This window comes from Rosa chinensis, chromosome 7 (assembly GCF_002994745.2).
Source record: "Rosa chinensis cultivar Old Blush chromosome 7, RchiOBHm-V2, whole genome shotgun sequence".
Classification (NCBI taxonomy): Eukaryota; Viridiplantae; Streptophyta; class Magnoliopsida; order Rosales; family Rosaceae; genus Rosa; species Rosa chinensis.
The window spans coordinates 50,646,474-50,666,058 of NC_037094.1; the positions used below are offsets into that span (position 1 = coordinate 50,646,474).

Below are 19,585 nucleotides of genomic sequence, written 5' to 3' on the forward strand. Positions count from 1 at the left end.
GAGACTTGAAGGAAGAAGTCTATATGGCTCAACCACAAGGCTTCATTGATCATGAGCATCCTGAGTATGTGTGCTTACTAAGAAAATCTCTCTATGGCCTAAAGTAAGCTCCAAGAGCATGGAATGAGAAGTTTACTAGTTTCCTGCCAAGCCTAGGATTTACTTTCTCTCATTCTGATCCAAGCCTCTTTATTAGGCATACTGCAGAAGGAATGATTGCTTTGCTATTGTATGTTGATGATATAGTAATTACAGGTTCAGATTCAAAAGGCATTCATGAGGTTATCTCTGATCTCAGTATGGTGTTTGACATGAAGGATCTAGGTACTTTGACATACTTTCTTGGATTAGAAGTAGCCAAAGTTCAATGTGGTATATTTCTGAGTCAGGCTAAGTATGCCAAGGACCTCCTTGCCAAGACAGGTATGGATACTATTAAATCCTGCAGCTCCCCATGTCTTCCTCACTATCAAATGACAAAGGATCAAGGTACTCCTCTCAAGGATCCCACTATGTACAGAAGTATTGTAGGTGCTTTACAGTATCTAACATTTACACCACCAGATATTGCATATGCTGTTAACACTGTTTGTCAATTTATGACGAATCCTACAGATGTTCATTATGCTGCAGTCAAACGAATCTTACGGTACTTACAAGGAACATTACATAAAGGACTGTTCTATAGTTCTAATGGTGCCTTGACTGATACTGTAAATGTTAAGGCCTTCTGTGATGCTGATTGGGCTGGAGAAGTTATACAGAAGCGTTCTACCACTAGATTTGTTGTGTATATTGGATTGTGTCCTGTATCATGGCAGTCCAAGAAGCAAGGTTCTGTATCACGAAGCTCAACAGAATCTGAATACAGGAGTCTTGCCAACACTGCTGCTGAGATCAGCTGGATCAGACACTTGCTATGTGACTTGAAGATCAAGATTCCTCATGCTCCTTTGCTCAAATGTGACAACCTCTCAGCTTTGGCCTTGGCATCTAATCCAGTCTTTCATTCCAAGATTAAACATTTGGATAATGACTTCCATTTTGTTCGAGAACGTGTGCAACACAATGATCTGTGCCTGGAATATGTTCCCACTACAGAGCAGACTGCTGATATTTTGACAAAAGGGTTGCCTTCTCCTATCTTTCGGACACATTGTGTCAACCTCAGGCTAGTAACCCTAGCTGAGCTTGAGGAGGGGTGTTAGCTGATTAAGAAACTCTGGAAGTTTCGAGAGGCTGTTGAACACGTGTCAACAATTAAGTAGTTAATTAGTTACTAATTAGTTGATTAGGGCTAATTAGTTTTGTTACAAGTAGAGTGCTCGAAGCTTCTTATATAAATAGCTGTATTCTCTTTCTTATTGGATAATGAAGGTTTTGTGAAATAGAAAGAGTAGTGTGAGTTCTTCTCTCTCAAAAGGTCTCTCTCTCTGTTTACTTGTTCATTTCACAAACCCTAGCTCATCTTTGATGCCTTGGCTATCACCTATGACTTTGTCCAGATTTCGACTGAACCAGATTCTGAACAAATATGTAGACAAATGTGGAGTATGTGTTTTGCAAGAGACATCGATGTAGACAGAAAAGAATGAACGGAGCAGAAGCATTTATTAGCATCTTGAACCTGGAAATATTATGTAAATAACCACTGAAACCCCTACAGAGAACCAGTACCATTTACATCTTATTCACTGAAAAAAGCAATACAAGAGATAATGGAGCAACTTAGCTCTGAGCAGACATGTTTGTAAAAACTTAGAATTTTCACAATAATCAGTGGTAGGCATATGCTTCTGGCAAAGGAACAAGTATACTTATTCTGCACATCCCACTTTTGTTAGCTTGCTGGATGCCTCTGAGACATTTCCACCATAGGACCGCAAAAATTCTAATGCTTCAATCCTAGGCTCAGCTATAGGTAATCTGCCTTCCAACATGGCTACCACATTAGCCATACTTGGCCTCAGTGTTGGCCCTACATGCACACAACACAAGGCTACCCTCACTAGCTTCTCAACCTCCTCACTCCTCACACGACCCTCTAACCTTGGGTCAGCTAGTTCCATATACCTCATTTTCTTATGCATTTGGAGTGCAAGTTGTGGGAAGTACACCATTCTTTCTTCCGAACTGATTGAATTGAAACATTTTTCATTTCCATCAGTGTCATCATTTCCTGTGCCACTACTTTGAAACAAGCAATTTCTTCTTCCCCTCACCAATTCTAGCAACACCATCCCAAAACTGTATACATCAATTTTTTCACTGATGCCATAGCTAGTAAGCCATTCCGGAGCAAGATATCGCCGAGTTCCTCTAAGTGTCGTCAACAGTTTGGATTTTTCGTTACTTACAAACTTGGAACAAAGTCTGATATCTTCACTTGTAAATCATCATGCAGAAGTATGTTTTCCGGTTTGATGTCACAGTGGACTATCTTGGGATTGCATCCACTGTGCAAGTAAGCAAGCCCCCTTGCCATTCATAGCGCTATCCCATATCTTTTTTCCCAATCCAAAACAGGGCCGTTGCCAAAGAGAATCTTCTCCAATGAACCTCTATTCATATACTCATAAGCCAGAAAACACTGGCTTCCTTGGATGCAGAAACCGCTCAAGCTAACCAGATTGATGTGGTAGATGCTTCCCATTGTTGCAGTCTCCGTAAAAAACTCCTTCCCTCGGACTCCCAAACTTGTAATCTATTACACAGCCACAGCATTGTTGTCTGGTATAGTACCTTTATATACAGTACTAAAGCCACCACTGCCAATTTTGGGTCTTAAAACTTTCAGTTGCGGTGACAAGCTCTTCATAATTAAATCTAATGGGCAAACCCGGGATAGAGGATATCTCAAGCTCTGATGATGAAGATGAATTCCATACATCTACACTTGCTCTAGTATGCTTTTTCTTTCTCCACCATATGAGTCTCATGACCGCTATGATGATTAACAGCATAGTCATTATCATTACCAAATCTAACACTGGAATACTGTTCTTCTGCCCTGACCAAGGCCCTACCACCTTTATGTACCCTATTTGATCTTCCTGGCTACTAGAGCTGTATATGATGAAACTCAAATTGTGCTTTTATCAAATATGGAAACCTGAAATCTAGACTTCCCTTCATATCCGAAAACCAGCAGGTCATTGTAGCCAGGAGAGTAAAACTTCGAGAAGTCTGGCCAACCCTTCTCAAACCTAACCTCACCATTGTACCTTGTCAATTCTACTTCCCATTCTGAACCACATGGAAGCCTAAAAGTTACTGAACTTGATAGATCTTTTCCATATTTAGACACAAAGTCCTCCGGAATCCCCTGCACATCAGAAATGCGTTCAGTATCAGTTTATATAGAAACATTTTCTAAATTTTTTTTTTCAGGGGCGGGCAAGAGATGAACATATCTCAAATTCTCAAACATAGCAAATTTAACTGCAACAAATACACTAAACGTGAATATGTCTTTATAAATCTGATAAGGTCAGGGTTAAATTTCTAATAAGGGCGGGTAAAAAGGGTTCATTTCGCTGCAGGTTCTTAACGAAATTATGGTGTGGATTTTAATGAGTTGATTTGAAATCCAAATTCACCACAAAATAGAAAGCCAAACAGACAGATTTGGAATTGGGGGTTCCAAATCCAAATCCACACTCCCAAATCCCTATATGCAAACGGGCCCTTACATATTACTATTGTACTACGCCTCAACGATCACGTGAGGGCTCTTATCTTATTCACTAATCAAGCTTCACAGAGAGAGAGAGAGAAAAAAAAAGACACAAACTTCCCTGATGACGTTCAAGAAAAACCCACGAAAAAAGAACAGAAAAATAAGCCAGAGACGAAATGCAGAGTTGCAGACAACATGAATCTGCCGTTTTTGATATCTTCAGCAGTCAAAGTCAACTGAACTAGATTGCTGAGAAGTACTTCGTACCTTCCTCAGTCAAAAACAAGTACAGAAACCAAGAACCGAGAAACCATTAAAACTAAAAGGACAAGAAAACAAGACCCATATTCTCTGCTTGTCAAGTCTCTATGGCAAAGAACAGATCGAGCTGCTTCCCAGTTTAATGTCTCTAGAAGTGTCATCTAGAATAATACTCAAGGAGTGGGGAGTAGTGGAACGAAATGTGGGCAGGAACCGAATTTCCGGTGGTCAAATTCCCGGCAAAGATACGAAGTCATGGTTGGGGATCAGAAGGCTTGCGTGCTTCTTCGGTTCTTCCAAGTCTTTACCAGTGTGGTTATGGAACAAAAGCTGTAGCGATATACCTTTGAAAGGGTAAAGAGTTTGATCCATCGTATTTAATATCTCTCTGGCTTGAGTGTCTCAGTCAAGCAAAGGTAGTGTCCAATTAATTTGATTTGATTTGACGAGAAAAGAGCTGGTCAACTTTTCAGTTCAATCAACCCATTGTCAGTTTCCTATTTACCATGCTAGTATGTTTGTTACTTTGTCACTTTGTTTTTGTTTTTTGTTTTAGTTCAATCAACCCATTGTCAGTTGCCTATTTACCATGCTAGTATGTTTGTTACTTTGTCACTTTGTTTTTGTTTATATATATATATATATATATATATATATATATATATATATATATATTTTAGAGAAACAGGAAAACTTCAATTAATTTGAAATAATTTCTTTTCAAAAATGAAGTTTTCATTTAACTAATGACAATGGTTAGAGCATCTCCAACCATTGAGCTATAGGTCATTTTGACTTTGGCTTTTTGGTAGAGGGATCTCCAACCATGCTCAATATTTAGCTATTTTGACTCTTGAGCCAAAACCCAAGTCAAAATTACATAAGTTTGTAGAACGAAAGCCAAATCTCTTTGGCTGTAAAAATCGTGGGCCCTAACTGCATGTGCTGCAATTGTAGCTGAAGAGGTTGACGCGCCAGAGGTAGAAACAGAAGACAATCACGCAAGAAGACACAATAACGGGAAGAAGCAAGTGAACGAGCGAGACACGCGCTGATGGAGTGGCCAACACATGGGGCCCGCTTGGGCAGAACGGCCGGTGGTCTTCCAACAGTAAGAAATCGAACGGCTCAGATTCATATTGTAGTTAATATGAATCTGGGCCATTCGATTTCCTAACTAAAATATTCATTGAATATTTTGTTATAGTTGTTATTAATTAAGATCTAATGGGTCAGCTCTTTTTAATTAGATTTAGTCACTATATATTATTTGTTTGAGAACATTCATATTGCAAAACAAAAAAAAAAAAATTATGATTTGGATTAACAAAAAAATCTTCATAATTGTCTGCTAGTTCGGCCATTCCAAGAATTAATTTTTGATTCTGCCATTGGATAAAAGTACACCAAAATGTAGTTAATTCCCTTACAAAATTATTCATGGTTGAATCGTTAGAGATAAAAAATATATAAAATAAAATAAACAATAAAAAATTGTTAAAGATACAATTTAATTGTTCAAGGGTGTTTTGATAAATTAATGAGGTGTACTTAGCTTTCTATGTATTCAAAAAAGTGAATATGAGGTCTAAAAGTAGGAGATGTCCAAATATCAAATTTAGAGGTCCAACTAGAAATACCCTAAAAAAAATAATAATAATAAAACTCCACCCCTTCTTTGATAGCCATTAACTCCACCTAATCTCTAATAGACTAGATATTTTAACAAAAAGTTAAAAATTTGATTAATTTTGAGATAATTTACCACTTCAACAGAATAATTATATGAAAGTCAAATTTGATTTATGCTAAAATCTCTAGCTAAATTTAGCTAGAGAGAAAGAGAGAAAATAATAAAAAGTTCAACACTCTCACGTTTCAATTGCTTTTTGGTTTAGCTAACACTGTTGGAGCAATATATATATATATATATATATATATATATATATATATATTATCAAGGAAGAACTTCATTAATAATGAACTTGTTACAACGAGTTTTGGGGAACATCTCTTACACAGAAATGGCCACTAGACTTCACACTGGAACTCTATAATGACTGACTGAAGAGCCAACAGGCCTCGACTCCAAACAAAGAATTTCGCCAAACGGTGAGCAATTTTGGTGCCATCGTGTTTCACAAAAAGGCGACTACAGACTTAAAAAAGACTAAAAGAAAACTTGCACTACTACTATATGGCAAAGACAACATGGGCAGGAACAGTGAATCCTTGACACTAAACTTGGTCAACACTAACTCGCCACCCAGAGTCCACCTGACCTGTCTTTGATCGACCAAGCCTACACTCGTTGTGACTTCGAACCCGACCAAAGTGAATTCCTGGACCGTCAGACCTGGGACTATAGTAAATCCAACACCGTCACCACCCTAATGTCAACACCGTCAATCCACTACTGCTCCAAATCACCTCTCCTCTAGCCCGAAACCAAACAGGAACTACCCTCTAGAAAGCCAAGGATGATTGTCTATGCCACAGCCAGACTTTTTCACCATCGCTGCTGACCCAACTCCAGAATAGGAACGACCCACTAGACGGCCAAAGAGACAATTGTCACTGTCACAACCTGGCCTAACTGCAGCTATGTCACCCCTACTCTGATTTTCGGCCATCTCTCCTACCCTCCATCTTTCCTGTTGCGCCAACAAGCAACGCAGCCCCTCTAGACCATCCCCCCTCAGGAAGGCAGCAAACAAACCAAATCAGAGCATAAAGATCTAATACAATCTGCTCACAACCAATCCCGATCTTGCCGGCAACCATTCCTTACCTACATACGACCACCCAACTTGCCATCCACGCTCCGATCTAAGGCGGATCGATCCCTACATCACCATCCATCCCTCAAACCTCGTCCGTCTCACCCCACTGTTGGAGCAAATTAAAGTTAAAAATTTGCTAACTAAATTTAACTTTTAGAAGAATAATGGCGAGGCTTCTCTCATTTTTTTTTTCTTCTACTCTCATATGAGAGGCTTGAGTGGGCGGCAATGGGAGGTTTCTTTTCATCTCCAATCATGCCTGTAAGTGCAGCTGGGGCGAGGCTTTCTCTCTCATGTGATCGTGAATACGGCGGTGATGATGGCAGGGTGGGCTTCCCTATGAATGGTGGTGCTTGTGGCCGAGGTGCTTCAGATCGGGATTTCACCCTTCTACAGTGCGTGGCAGCGGTGAATGTCAAATTGTCAATGCTCTTGGTGATCGGGGCTGGATGGCAGGTTCCATAGGTGGAGATCAAGGTTGGTGGTCGAGCTTTGCTGGTACCGCATGGCCGGCTTCAATGATTGGTGACTATAGGGCTTCTGGGTTTGCGAATGCCGACTGGGTGGCACGGTGGGCTACGGATGTTTCGGCTACAGTTGGATCTTCCAACGGTGTCCTTATGGTTTGGTGGCAGTATGATGGAATGGATTGTTGGAATGGCTGGCTAGTCTCTCTGGTGACCAAAGCGGAAAGACTAGCGTGGTGGCTGCTATAGAAAAAGGGCACGGCTGTTGGTGGCCCATTGTCGTAAGGTTTCCTCTAAAGCAGTGGGATGGGGCTAGATGCTGATGGATTTGATCCTGCTAGGCCGAGTTTGGATCATATGCTTTAGTTCTATTTCTCATTTTTATTTGGTCATAATGTTTCCTCTTTTGTTAGTCTTCTTGCTTGCTCGTGATCTTCAGACCCGAAACCCGATGAGATCGATTTATAAACACTCTTGGTTGAAGGGGAATACTTTTCCCGATTTGTGCACTTGTGGACAGATCATAGATCCTGAATGACTCATGACGCCAAACTCAACTACACAAAATGAATAATCTCTTTTGATTCATCTGGATACCAACATTACTCATTTCATTCCACCCACAATACTTTCAAATGCATACTCACAATGCCTCTCCATGCATTACATATGACAATTTGACTATCAATGCTCGTAATGTAATACTCAACACATGCTTTTATAAAAAGCGATAACATTCAATATTTAATTCAATCAATGGCAAACAATTCATCGATTTCCATTTGTTTTAACATTTTATAGAAAAGGTTCCCTGAAACCCTACTTAGATATGAAGATTTTATTACAAAGTTACTCAAGAATAATAACACTACGACTCGCAATTCTAGATACACCAATGTCTTAATAGCTAAATCATTCATCAATATATCTGACAACCACTTTTCTGACATTCGGAGTCAAACCAGTCTTCAAACTTCGAGAGTTGACCTTTACTTTACTTGTGGGATTGCTAGTACACAGTCATTTCTCGTATCAAATGCTTAATACAATGACAGTCGGGTATCACTTCAAATTAGTTGTTCCAAAATAGATATCGATCAAGTCCTTGAAATTTACCAAGGCCACCCTGGCTTTCAGTTTTTCCTTTCAAACCATCATACTTCCGATATCTCAATCAAAATGCATTTTCCACCAAAACACAACTGCTCACACATAGTTCAAACCTCAACTATCCAATTCTTGTTGTCAAAACTCAAAACTCATGACCACGTTCAATTGCTTTTTGGTTTAGCTAACAATGTTGGAGCAATTTAAAGTTAAAAATTTGCTAACTAAATTTAACTTTTAGAAGATCATAAAGTAATAAAAGTATGGCGATGTTTTCTCTCGTTTTTTTTTCTTCTTCTACTCACATATGAGAGGCTTGAGTGGGCAGTGATGGGAGGTTTCTTTTCATCTCCGATCAGGCCTGTAAGTGCAGCTGGGGCAAGGCTTTCTCTCTCCCCTGATTGTGAATACGGCAGTGATGTTGGTGGTGATGATGGCAGGGTGGGCTTCCTTATGAATGGTGGTGCTTGTGGCCAAGGAGCTTCAAATCGGGATTTCACTCTTCTGCAGTGTGTGGCAGCGGCGGATGTCAATGCTCCAGCTGATCGGGGCTAGATGGCAGGTTCCTTAGGTGGAGATCAAGGTTGGTGGTCGGGCTTTGCTGGTGCAGCGTGGCCGACTTCAACAATTGGTGACTATGGGGCTTCCGGCTTTGCGACTGGGTGGCGCAGTGGGCAACGGATGTTTCAGCTACTATTGGATCTTCCAACGGTGTCCTTATGGCTTGGTGGCAGTATGATGGAATGGATTGCTGGGATGGCTGGCTGGTCTCTCTGGTGACCAAAGCGGAAAGACTAGTGGGGTGGCTGCTATAGAAGAAGGGCACGGCTGCTGGAGGCCCATTGGCGTAGGGTTTCTTCTAAAGCAGTGGTCTGGGGCTGGATGCTGATGGATTTGATCCTGCAGGGCCAAGTTTGGATCATATGCTTTAGTTCTATTTCTCATTTTTATTTGGTGATAATGTTTCCTCTTTTGTTAGTCTTCTTGCTTGCTCATGATCTTCAAACCCGAAACCTGATGAGATAGCTTTATAAACACTCTTGGCTGAAGGGGAATACTTTTCTCGATTTGTGCACTTGTGGATTGATCATAGATCTTGAATGACTCATGACGCCAAACTCAACTGCACAAAAATGATTAATCTCTTTTGATTCATCTGGATACCAATATTACTCTTTTTCTTCCACCCACAATACTTTCAAATGCATACTCACAATGCCTCTGCATGTATTACATATGACAATTTGACTATCAATGCTCGTAATATAATAACTCAACACATGCTTTTATAAAAAGCGATAACATTCAATATTTAATTCAATCAATGGCAAACAATTCACCGATTTCCATTTATTTTAACATTTTATAGAAAAGGTTCCCCAAAACCCTACTTAGATATGAAGCTTTTATTACAAAGTTACTCAAGAATAATAACACTGCGACTGGCAATTCTAGATACACCAATGTCTTGATAGCTAAATCATTTGTCAATGTTCACCGATCCTTATTTGACAACCACTTCTCTGACTTTCGGAGTCAAACCAATCTTCAAACTTCGAGAGTTGACATTTATTTTACTTGTGGGATTGCTAGTACACATGCATTCATTTCTCGTATCAAATCCTTAATCCAATGACAGTCGGGTATCACTTCAAATTAGTTGTTCCAAAATCAAAATAGAACTCGATCAAGTCCTCGAAATTTACTAAGGACACCCTGACTTTCAGTTTTTCTGTGATGCCCCAGAAATTCATATTTATTTTTCGAGGATTTTTCAGAATTTAAATTGTGGGTATCGAACGGTTTTGTGGCTCGTAGACAGAGCGGAAGTGTTTCGGACGAATTAATTATTTGAAAAGTATGGTTTTAGGGGAGTGCAAAGGTTGACTTTTTATATGTTGGGATTCTCTGAAAACTTCCTTCACAAAAGTCGTAGAACGCTTCAATAGGAGTTCGAGGACATGTGGAACGTGAAAATCGGAGTTCGTATGAAGAAGTTATGGCCATTGGAAGAAGTTTCCATTTTAGTATAAATAAGGAATTTCAGAAAATCATTTCATAATTTCATATTTCCATTTCCGGAAGGTTCCTTCTCCCCGTTCTCTCTCCTCCAGGCAACCTAGACCTGACGGAAACCCGCCGACCCGACCCGACAGGTTCTCTTACCTCCGGCCACCTCCGGTGACTGGACAAGCCGAAAACAACTCAGACCAGCCTCGTGCTTTGCTCTGTGGTGTTGGTTTGCACGGTGGTTCACCGAAAAGTGGAGATCGGAGCAGCTACAGTCGACGCGATCAGGACCCGGTCGAAAGTTCATTTTTCCGGCGACATTTCCTCCGATCCTTCGCGGTTTTGGAATCTCCTCCTCCTCTTGATCATCCTCATACCCGCCTTGAGGGACGATTTTGTGTGTGGAGTGGAAGATCAAGGGTTGAAGATCAGCGGTGCACAGCAAATCTGGGGCTTGATTAGATGGCAGCGATTGGCCAATCTTACAAGCTTGATCTAGGACGATCTAGGCCGAACCAGACTTAGCTCCAGGTATGAAAGTTGCTCTACTCTTCGTGATGAACATTTCTGGATGGCTTGATTGTTGTGGTTTTGAGTTTTGGCCGGTAGTGGTTGTGGTGGTTGCACCGCCAACTGTGGAGGAGTTATGGTGGTCTTCGGCCATGGAATGGTTAGTTTCTGGTATTATATATCATCTACTCGTCGATACAAGCGTTTTGATATATAATACGCAATTTTTGGAGATCGTATGAATATATTGTGATTTTTACGGTTTCAGACCGTTTGATGCTTCGATCCGTGAGGATTCGAGCGTTTGATCGACTTGTGGTTTGGACATATCGATCGTAGAAGTATTCTAGAGACATTGGGTGGTCTCGGATGTGGTTTTGCCTCGATTGGCGTCACTTTGGGGATTTTAGTTCAAAACAGGAGTTTTGGACTTAAATCAAATGTGACTCGTTACTAAGTTGAAACCGTATGTGATTAGGTACTTGACGAAGTATTCTTAGACGGTTGTTTTATGGGTTGGCTGCTTTGTTCTGTATTGAAGATGCAGCAGGAGTTTCGAGGTAAGTAATCTCACGAAGTTCATTCACGAATGGGTTGACCTTATTGTTTTGAGAGTTATTTAGTTAACTGCAACTATAGTTGGTATTAGTGGCATTCCTAAGTGAATGACCGTATATATATATATATATATATATATATATATATATATATATATATATATATATATTTACGTGGAATATGTATATTCTTGTGGGTTGATGAGTGAATTGAAGCACTAGGTATTGATGGGTTTCATTATATTGTTTTGGGGCTTAACTTTTTGGGAAACATTGTGTAGGAATTGAGAATTTCTATTGTTTGAAAAGTGTCAAGATTTGGTGTGAGTTGCTTTGATGTGATTTGAATGCTTTGATCTAACGATCGGGGGTCGGAAGATTTGAGAGTCACAAGTGGTGATTTCTCTTTTTAATTTAATTTAATGTTTTGATTTGACGACTGGGGAGGTCTGATGATTGGAGGTCAGAGGGTGACATCTCTTTTTGTGAGTTGAGTAACTTTTGGTCCTGAGTGACCGTTTTGAAATATTTTGATCTGACAACCGGGGAGGTCCGAGGATTTGGGGTTGCTGGGAGTGACCTCAGGCATATATATCGGGACTCCACACCTTTGGCTGGGTGAGTGGATACAATCAGTTAGAGCTATAGTCTGTTGCCATGGTACATCATGGGAGGTAGCGGGGAGCTATCTGATGCTCATGAGTACGTGTTTTTAAAAGGGAGTTTCGGGGATTCTTTCTTTTAAATGTCCTGGGAGGACTTGTGTATCATATTTAATTTTCAGAGTTTCAATTATTATGATTTTGTCACGGGGTGACTTGTGTTGATTTGAGAATGTGTTTTAAAAGGGAGTTTCGGGGATTCTTTCTTTTAAATGTCCTGGGAAGACTTGTGTATCATATTTAATTGTCAGAGTTTCAATTTATATGATTTGGTCACGGTGTGACCTTTATTGTGATTTTTGGGAAATGCATATTGAATTGTCAAAGTTTCAATTAATATGACTTTGTCACGGAGTGACTTGTATTTGTTTCTTTTGGGAAAAGAATGTGCTGTTTGGGAAAACAGGGTATGTGTCCCTTTTTACGAGTTGATGGGTTTCCTCATTGGGCGAGTTGTGCATGTGTGGTTTTGAGTTACTCATACGGGTTTGCAAAAGCTTACCGGGTTTGTTGTGTGGCAACCCGGTACACCATTCAAACAGTGTAGCGGTTAATCCTGCAGGTCAGGGTATTCGTGGCTGAAGCTGAGGTAGCGTGCTTGCAACTTTACTGTAGGAAGCCAATTTTGTGACTTTACCGTTATTAAGACTTCTGCTTGTAGTGAGCTCTGAGGAGCATTTACGTTTTATTTTGTTGTTGACAATTTAATTCGTAAGCTTGTGTAATATATAACTCTGTAGAGCGAGTGTATATTGATTTTGAGGGTTCAGGGCATCAGTATGTATTTGGTTTAAAGGGAAAAAGTTTTCAGGTATTTTGTATTGATGGCTGAATGATCACGCATGTATAATTATGAGATTATATATTGATTTTTTTTTTTTGTGTAAAAAATCAAGGGCGTGACATTTTCCTTTCAAACCATCATAATTCCGATATCTTAATCAAAATGCATTTTCCACCAAAACACAACTGCTCACACATAGTTCAGACCTCAACCATCCAAGTGATTGTTCAACAAACACAATAGCTTCAAAGGATCCAAATTCTTCAATTTTAGTTACTTAAGTTACCAGAGAACTAAAGAATGTTCAAAGCTTCATATCGTGGTCGGAAAGTCAAACTCGCCGCCGTGAACGGTGAACTCACAACCATATCCAATTTTCATTTTCTTCAATCGGAATCAAATATCGAATTCAAGCATACAAAGAGGCAGAGCTCGATGAGAGGATCAATTCTGATACCTTACTTGTCGCCGTTCACTGTCTGAGTCGTCGGAAAACTCAGAAAACCAGCCAAGAGCACCGAAGCTTCCCTGCTTCAATTCTCTCTCCTGCCTTATCATCTGGACAAACCAACACCATGGATAGGTTGCGACAGCTCGAGAGGAAGCTTCTGACACCGGGGAGACTCCGTGAACTGGCCGGAATCGGGAAACCCGAGAACATTTTGCGTTTCCTCCTACCGCCTTCAACATCTTTTCGGAGAAGATACGACCGGGATCCACCTCGCGCCGACTAGAAGAAGCGAATCAGACTGATTCGACTTTGGGAGGTGACCGGAAAATTGAGAAAGGATCGGGTTTCCCGTCGCAGGAAAACGGGTTAGCGAGCGTCGGTTTGGGTTTGTCGAACTGATCTTCCAACATATATGTACTAAAATTGACGCTCCAGATTACGCTGCCTCAAAATTATATTTTTAAATAATTCTTATTAATACCAACTTTCAAAAATTATTAAAAATAGCTCAACTTTCAAATCTAATTCTTTAATTTAGATTTTCTAAACTGTGGTTACCCTAAAAAATTTTCTTTGTAGCCTACTTTTCTCTTTAAAAAAAAAAAAAAAAAAAGGCAAAACTGAAAAGCGCGCTAACATTTTGACCACCAAAAATTCAAATTTTAGATATTTTTTCTTTTCTCAAAATATTAAAAAAATAAGAAAAATCTGTATGACCGTTGGAACTGCACCGCCCTCAGGCGCACACAGCTATATAATCCCCAGTAGTGAAGTGAAGTGACCCAATTCACCAGTAAATTTACATTTTCTTCATCTCCAATTCTCTCTCTCTCTCTCTCTCTCTCTCTCTCTTCAATTTCTCTCTACTCCATCTCTGTGTGAAACCCTAATTGCTGTGAGAAGAGAAATTGTCGTCCTTCAATTTCTCTAGTTCCTCTGCTCTGTCGATCTCATTCATCTCCAATTTCTCTCTGACGCACTCAGATTTTTCTAAGTCTTTGTTTTTCCCGAGACCCTAATTTGCCCATTTGCTTCGCGATCTCCAATTGTTCAATTCCTGTCCCATTCTTGGTTCAGTTTCTCTGGGACTGAGAGTCTCTCTGTTTCCTCAGCCCTAAAGTCTTCAACTTTCCGGCGACCCCGGGAACCCTAATTTGCGATTTGCTTCGTGATCTGCAATTTCCGCCTGGAATTGTTCAATTCCGACTTGGGAAACCCTAATTTGTGTGTGAAATTGAATAGGGACAGAACCCATTTGGGACACCCTAATTTCTTCTCTGTTTGTAAGTTGCTCTGTGGCACAATGAAGAGGAGTGGAAGCGATGCAGCAGTGATGGGCAGAGTTATTAGTAGGGCTTCTGTGAGGGTCTACCCATCAAACCAAAATGTGAAACCCATCGATAATAAGGGGAAGGGCAAGCAGCCCCTCATCATCAAAAAGTTGCCGCCTTTAGATGCTCCAAGTTGTTCTTCCTCGGCAGTGAAACTTGAATCAAAAAGTGGGTTGATAATTAAAATGAATAAGAAGAGGATGATGGTAGTAGCTGATGATACAAGGTCCACCAAAACTCCTCCTAATGCACCAACACCAATGAGAGAGCTTATCCTTGCTGCAAGAAAAAGCTGTACGAGATCAACGCAGAGAGGAGCAATAAGCACAAACCAAAGTGGATTCGTGACCGACAAGAATTCAGGCTGATGATTCAAGAGGTTGAAAGGAGAGCCCTTGCCAGACCACTCTTTCAGGACAATGTTCAAATCATGACTGATATTTACAAGCTGATTTTGCAAGTGTAGTTGATACTATGAATATATTGTTAGTTTTTACACTAGCTAGTGCGCATGTTAATTTGTATAATATAGGAGTTTCTTTTGTATTCCTCCATGTATTAGAGATTATTTTTTGATTCTTTGGTCAATGCAACTACAACAATACACTGTAAATCAACTTTTTGTTTAATGAAATCAACTTAATTTCCGTTGCTTTGTGTCTACTGTTGATCTCTCTAATTTACTGTGCAGACTCCTCCTCTTATAGCTTTTGAAGTATTAAACATGAGAGTCTGTATCATACTCAAATTCTGTCCAAACTGAAACAAACATCTACTTCAGGCCACTTCAATATCGTATCTTGCAGCTAATGTAATCCAGATTAGTGCTCTCCATTTTATTTCCACCAGCAGTTTCAATTTCATATTCGTCACCAATTCCATACAATTAGGAACTTCAACACTAGCTTGGATGATTAGAGAAGCAAATAAAAAAATATATACATATATAACAAAGAAGATGGGGCAAGTTGTTTAAGATGATCATGTTTGGTAAAGATCAATGATTCTGGTGAGATGGGCAAATTCTGCATGTAATAAGAAACGAAATAATTGTATTAATATGGGACAAGAATGTAAAATGAATCGAAAGTAAATAGATGCATTCTAGGATAGCCAAAGACATCCAAAATAATCAATCCGTTCAAAATCTTTAATCCTTTTTTCAGCATTTATTCAACCCCATGATTATAAAGAATGTAATGTTGTTATAAATTAAAGATTTTTGAACAGGCTTCAATTCCACAGACAAAAGCCTTCACTGGCTCAATATCTTAATTTGCTATTAGATTGAAGACTAAAGCACCAAAGATCAAGTTGCCAATGTAAATTCTGTTGATTTAAGTTCCTTCATGTTATGACACATAACGTAAAAACTTGTTGAGATTAGAAGGAATCACAACAAAAATCTTATAATGCCAAAGCAAGAAAGAAACCTAAAATTTCTGTTTAATTTGCCTTTTCTTTTTCATCCCAATTGATAACCAAATTAAAACTAGCTTATAATCTCATAACCGGAGTTCCTTCCTTGCTGGGCTAACAATGTAGTCATATCTCCTCTCTGGCCACCATACACGTCTTCCCTTCTAACTTCCTGAGCATAAATGTGACTACATTGTTGATGATGAACTGATAGGCATGCCAAGATTGGAAATTGTATGCTCAAAATCCCATATCCAAACTAGGCCAACTGTTAACTATACCATTCATTTCTCATCAAGTGCTATCATCCCAAACTGCATATTTTTTATACAGCTTAGGTGTCACACCTAAACAAGCCACATGGATAAAAACAAGTTTTGTGACCTATGACACTATAATATGAAGACAAGATGCTCTTGTTTCCATATGATTCAGTAATTTGAATATTTCTTAATTGGTATTCATTGAAACTTTTCACATGTATCTTCTTTTTCACCAGATTAAAAGTTTTTGACCAGCCTTTCATACAATCTTTTGCATGATTAAGAAATTCTTCTCTGTTTTAAACAATAACAAATTAATGGTTAAGAAATGAGTCCTGACTCAACTTTCAAAAGCAAGAATTATGATGAAGCAAGGATAAGAAATTCACTCCCTTGTTCAAAATTCACATACGTAATTTCTTTGAAGACAACACAAGAAACTGCCACATTAATTCAGAATTATAGGCTTGTTACAATTCATTTTGATAAATGAACTTGATCTGTTTCTCTGTTGTAGAGGTTAAAGATGGCACATTCAAAGTTTGACTCTTCCTCAGACCAAGTGCTCAATGACGGTTACAAGACAAAAGGAGTATATAATTAAGGTCGAATCTTTATCCACATTCCACATCTAATACAGTATTTGAATTACTTATCCGATCAAAGACATTAAGACATTGAGACATTAAGAAAAAAAAAAAAAGAAGCATGAACTCAGTCCTGTACATTTCAAAATACAATATACAGTGGCCCAAGCAAGTACAATTTTGAGAGCATAGAGATTGACATAGTGATAAACTTGCACCAAGTTTCACAGGTTCAGTGAACTGATTTGCAAAATAGTCCATACCTTTATCCAGCTTCAAATAAACAATTGAGGACTTGAATCCATATATTGGTACCATCCCCACTTTCATTACAAGCAGAAGGCAAAGACAATGTCGACTCTTTCAGTTGCACACACTCAAGGTCTTTCTCAGAATCAACATGGGAGAAACCAGTTGGACATATATGTACACGTCTGATTTGTGCATAATCCCATTTTCCCACAAGCTTCTGGATATTGGCACTTATCAATATCGGAAAACCAAATACGCTCAAAGATATTCGATATGTATAATATCCCACTAGAGTCCAATTTGGCAAAGCTCATATCTGAGAGTTCCAACAGAAATTGAAACACTACTTCTGAGCCATTATTCCCAAGCACATACAAACCAGTTCCATTCATTGTCATAAAGGACACTGGCACACTTGCATACTTGATAGCATTTGTGCCCATGGATAATTTCCAATAAGTCTGGCCCTTCCACTGAAGCACCAGATCCTCACTGGTAACTGCAAGACTATAATCACCCTTGGCATGGTCCCTGCGTGTAAGCAGAGATTTACCAACATGCAATCTTTGACCCATGACAATTGTATCTGTAGGGTGCTCAAAACTCTCCCAGAGGGTCACATTTTGAGTATCAACTAAGACCAGGTTTCCGGTTTCTAAAAGCTGGAGAGCAGTAACCAGAGAGTTCAATAACGGTGTGGACCATACAACATTGTTTGAGTCATTGGTGATGCTAAGGCCATGGATGGTTAGTAAAACCTTTGCAGAAGGTGAAATGGGTATTTTTTCGTTGCCCTGCCAGATGGTAGTGTTAGAGGGTGTGTGTATGACAGAGAAGTAGGAACCTCTATACAAACTTTCTTTAGTGATAAAGGCTTTGAAAGTGCCATTACTGGAGGCCAAGAAAGCACCAGAATTCTCAATGAATTCGAGATAGGTGGCTGTGAAGTTTGCAAAAATGGAGTGAGTATGGATGGGTTCTGAGACACTGAAAGAAGGGAGGAGTACACAGCTTAAGATGATGGATATAACAATAATATTTCTCCTATCTAACTTCAGAAAATATGAACTTTGCTATTTTCTTAGTCCATGAACACATCACCTTACGTCTGAATATGCGTACAGCTCATTCACTGGGAAAAATAATATATAAAAAGAAAGAAAAAAATTGCGTCCAACATGAGCTTAGAGCTCTGTCTCCAAAAGTTGCAAGACAAAGAATTGACTCAAGCAGTGTTTGCAGTTTCACTACAATCAACAGTATGTAAATTCATCTGCCCTAGAGAAAAGAATTTCTTCTTCTACATAAAGTGATAAAACTATAAAAATTCAACTGCCTCAATCCTGGGCTTCCCTACATGTAATCTGCCTTCCAACATAGCAACCACATTGCTCATGCTTGGCCTCACTATTAGCACTACAGGCACACAACACAAGGCTACCCACACTTGCTTCTCAACTTCCTCACTCCTTACTTGATCCTGGCCTCTAGCCTCGGGTCTGCTAGTTTCATATACCGCGCATCATTTCTTGTTGCAATATTATTGTTATATCCATCGACTCAAATATATTATCCAAGACACAAGACAAGCTTTTAAAGCAATTTGGGACATGAGAAACAGAGGAAAGAAACAGTAACAAGAAATATCAAAAACAGAAATAAATAATGGCTCCTGGGAGTTACAGTTGTTATTTCGTTTCCAGAATTTTCATTTCAATCCTAATCAGCATCATTGATGTTCCATGGCATGGAGTCAAACTATTATATCAGCAATATGGGGCATCACAAACAGACAAACTAGACAGATCACAAGAAATAACAAAAACTGAAAATAAGTTATGGGTAGTACGAGAACATATTTAAAACCTATTTTGTGCCAATCAATCAAGAGGCAAAAAGAGACAAATGAGGACCAGTTTCAAGAGGCATAACAATTTTATAGGCTGCCAACTTCACAACATGCATATAATCTCTTAACAATAAGAACTCAAACAAAAAGTACGATAATGCATGTAGATGACATAAGCAATTAGCTGCTGAATATACTTACCTAAGACATCATTAATTACCAAATGGAAGTTTCATTTTCCGGGAGCATAGCTTTAGTGCCAGTAACATCGGCTTCTCTTGTCAAATAGCTATAGATAAATTCAAAAACTTCATCATATGAAAATGGAAAAGGAGAGGATAACTACCAACTAATGCTACATCGTAGACTTTCAGTCGCCCTTCCCTGCTTGACAATTAAGAAGTTTTAGTTCAAAGACAACATTCCACTTGTCGAATACTGCCTGGAATTTTCAGGGTATACTTAAATAAAGTTGTGTACTAGTTGTCGTATAATGATAAAAACTCTTAAGGCTTTGGAAGTAAGTGATGCTCAGAGTATAGAGTTCCTTAGTCTGTTTAAGCGAAACAACCAGGCAATCTCCTCTACTATATCCTTGATAGAGTTCCTTAGT

General features: G+C 39.2%; 1 pseudogene; it reads right to left on the bottom strand.

Annotated features, from left to right (window-relative positions):
* Window positions 1-1,602: 1,602 nt before the first annotated feature.
* LOC112178101 lies at window positions 1,603-4,300 on the bottom strand (annotated as a pseudogene).
* Between the last annotated feature and the right edge of the window lie 15,285 nt (window positions 4,301-19,585).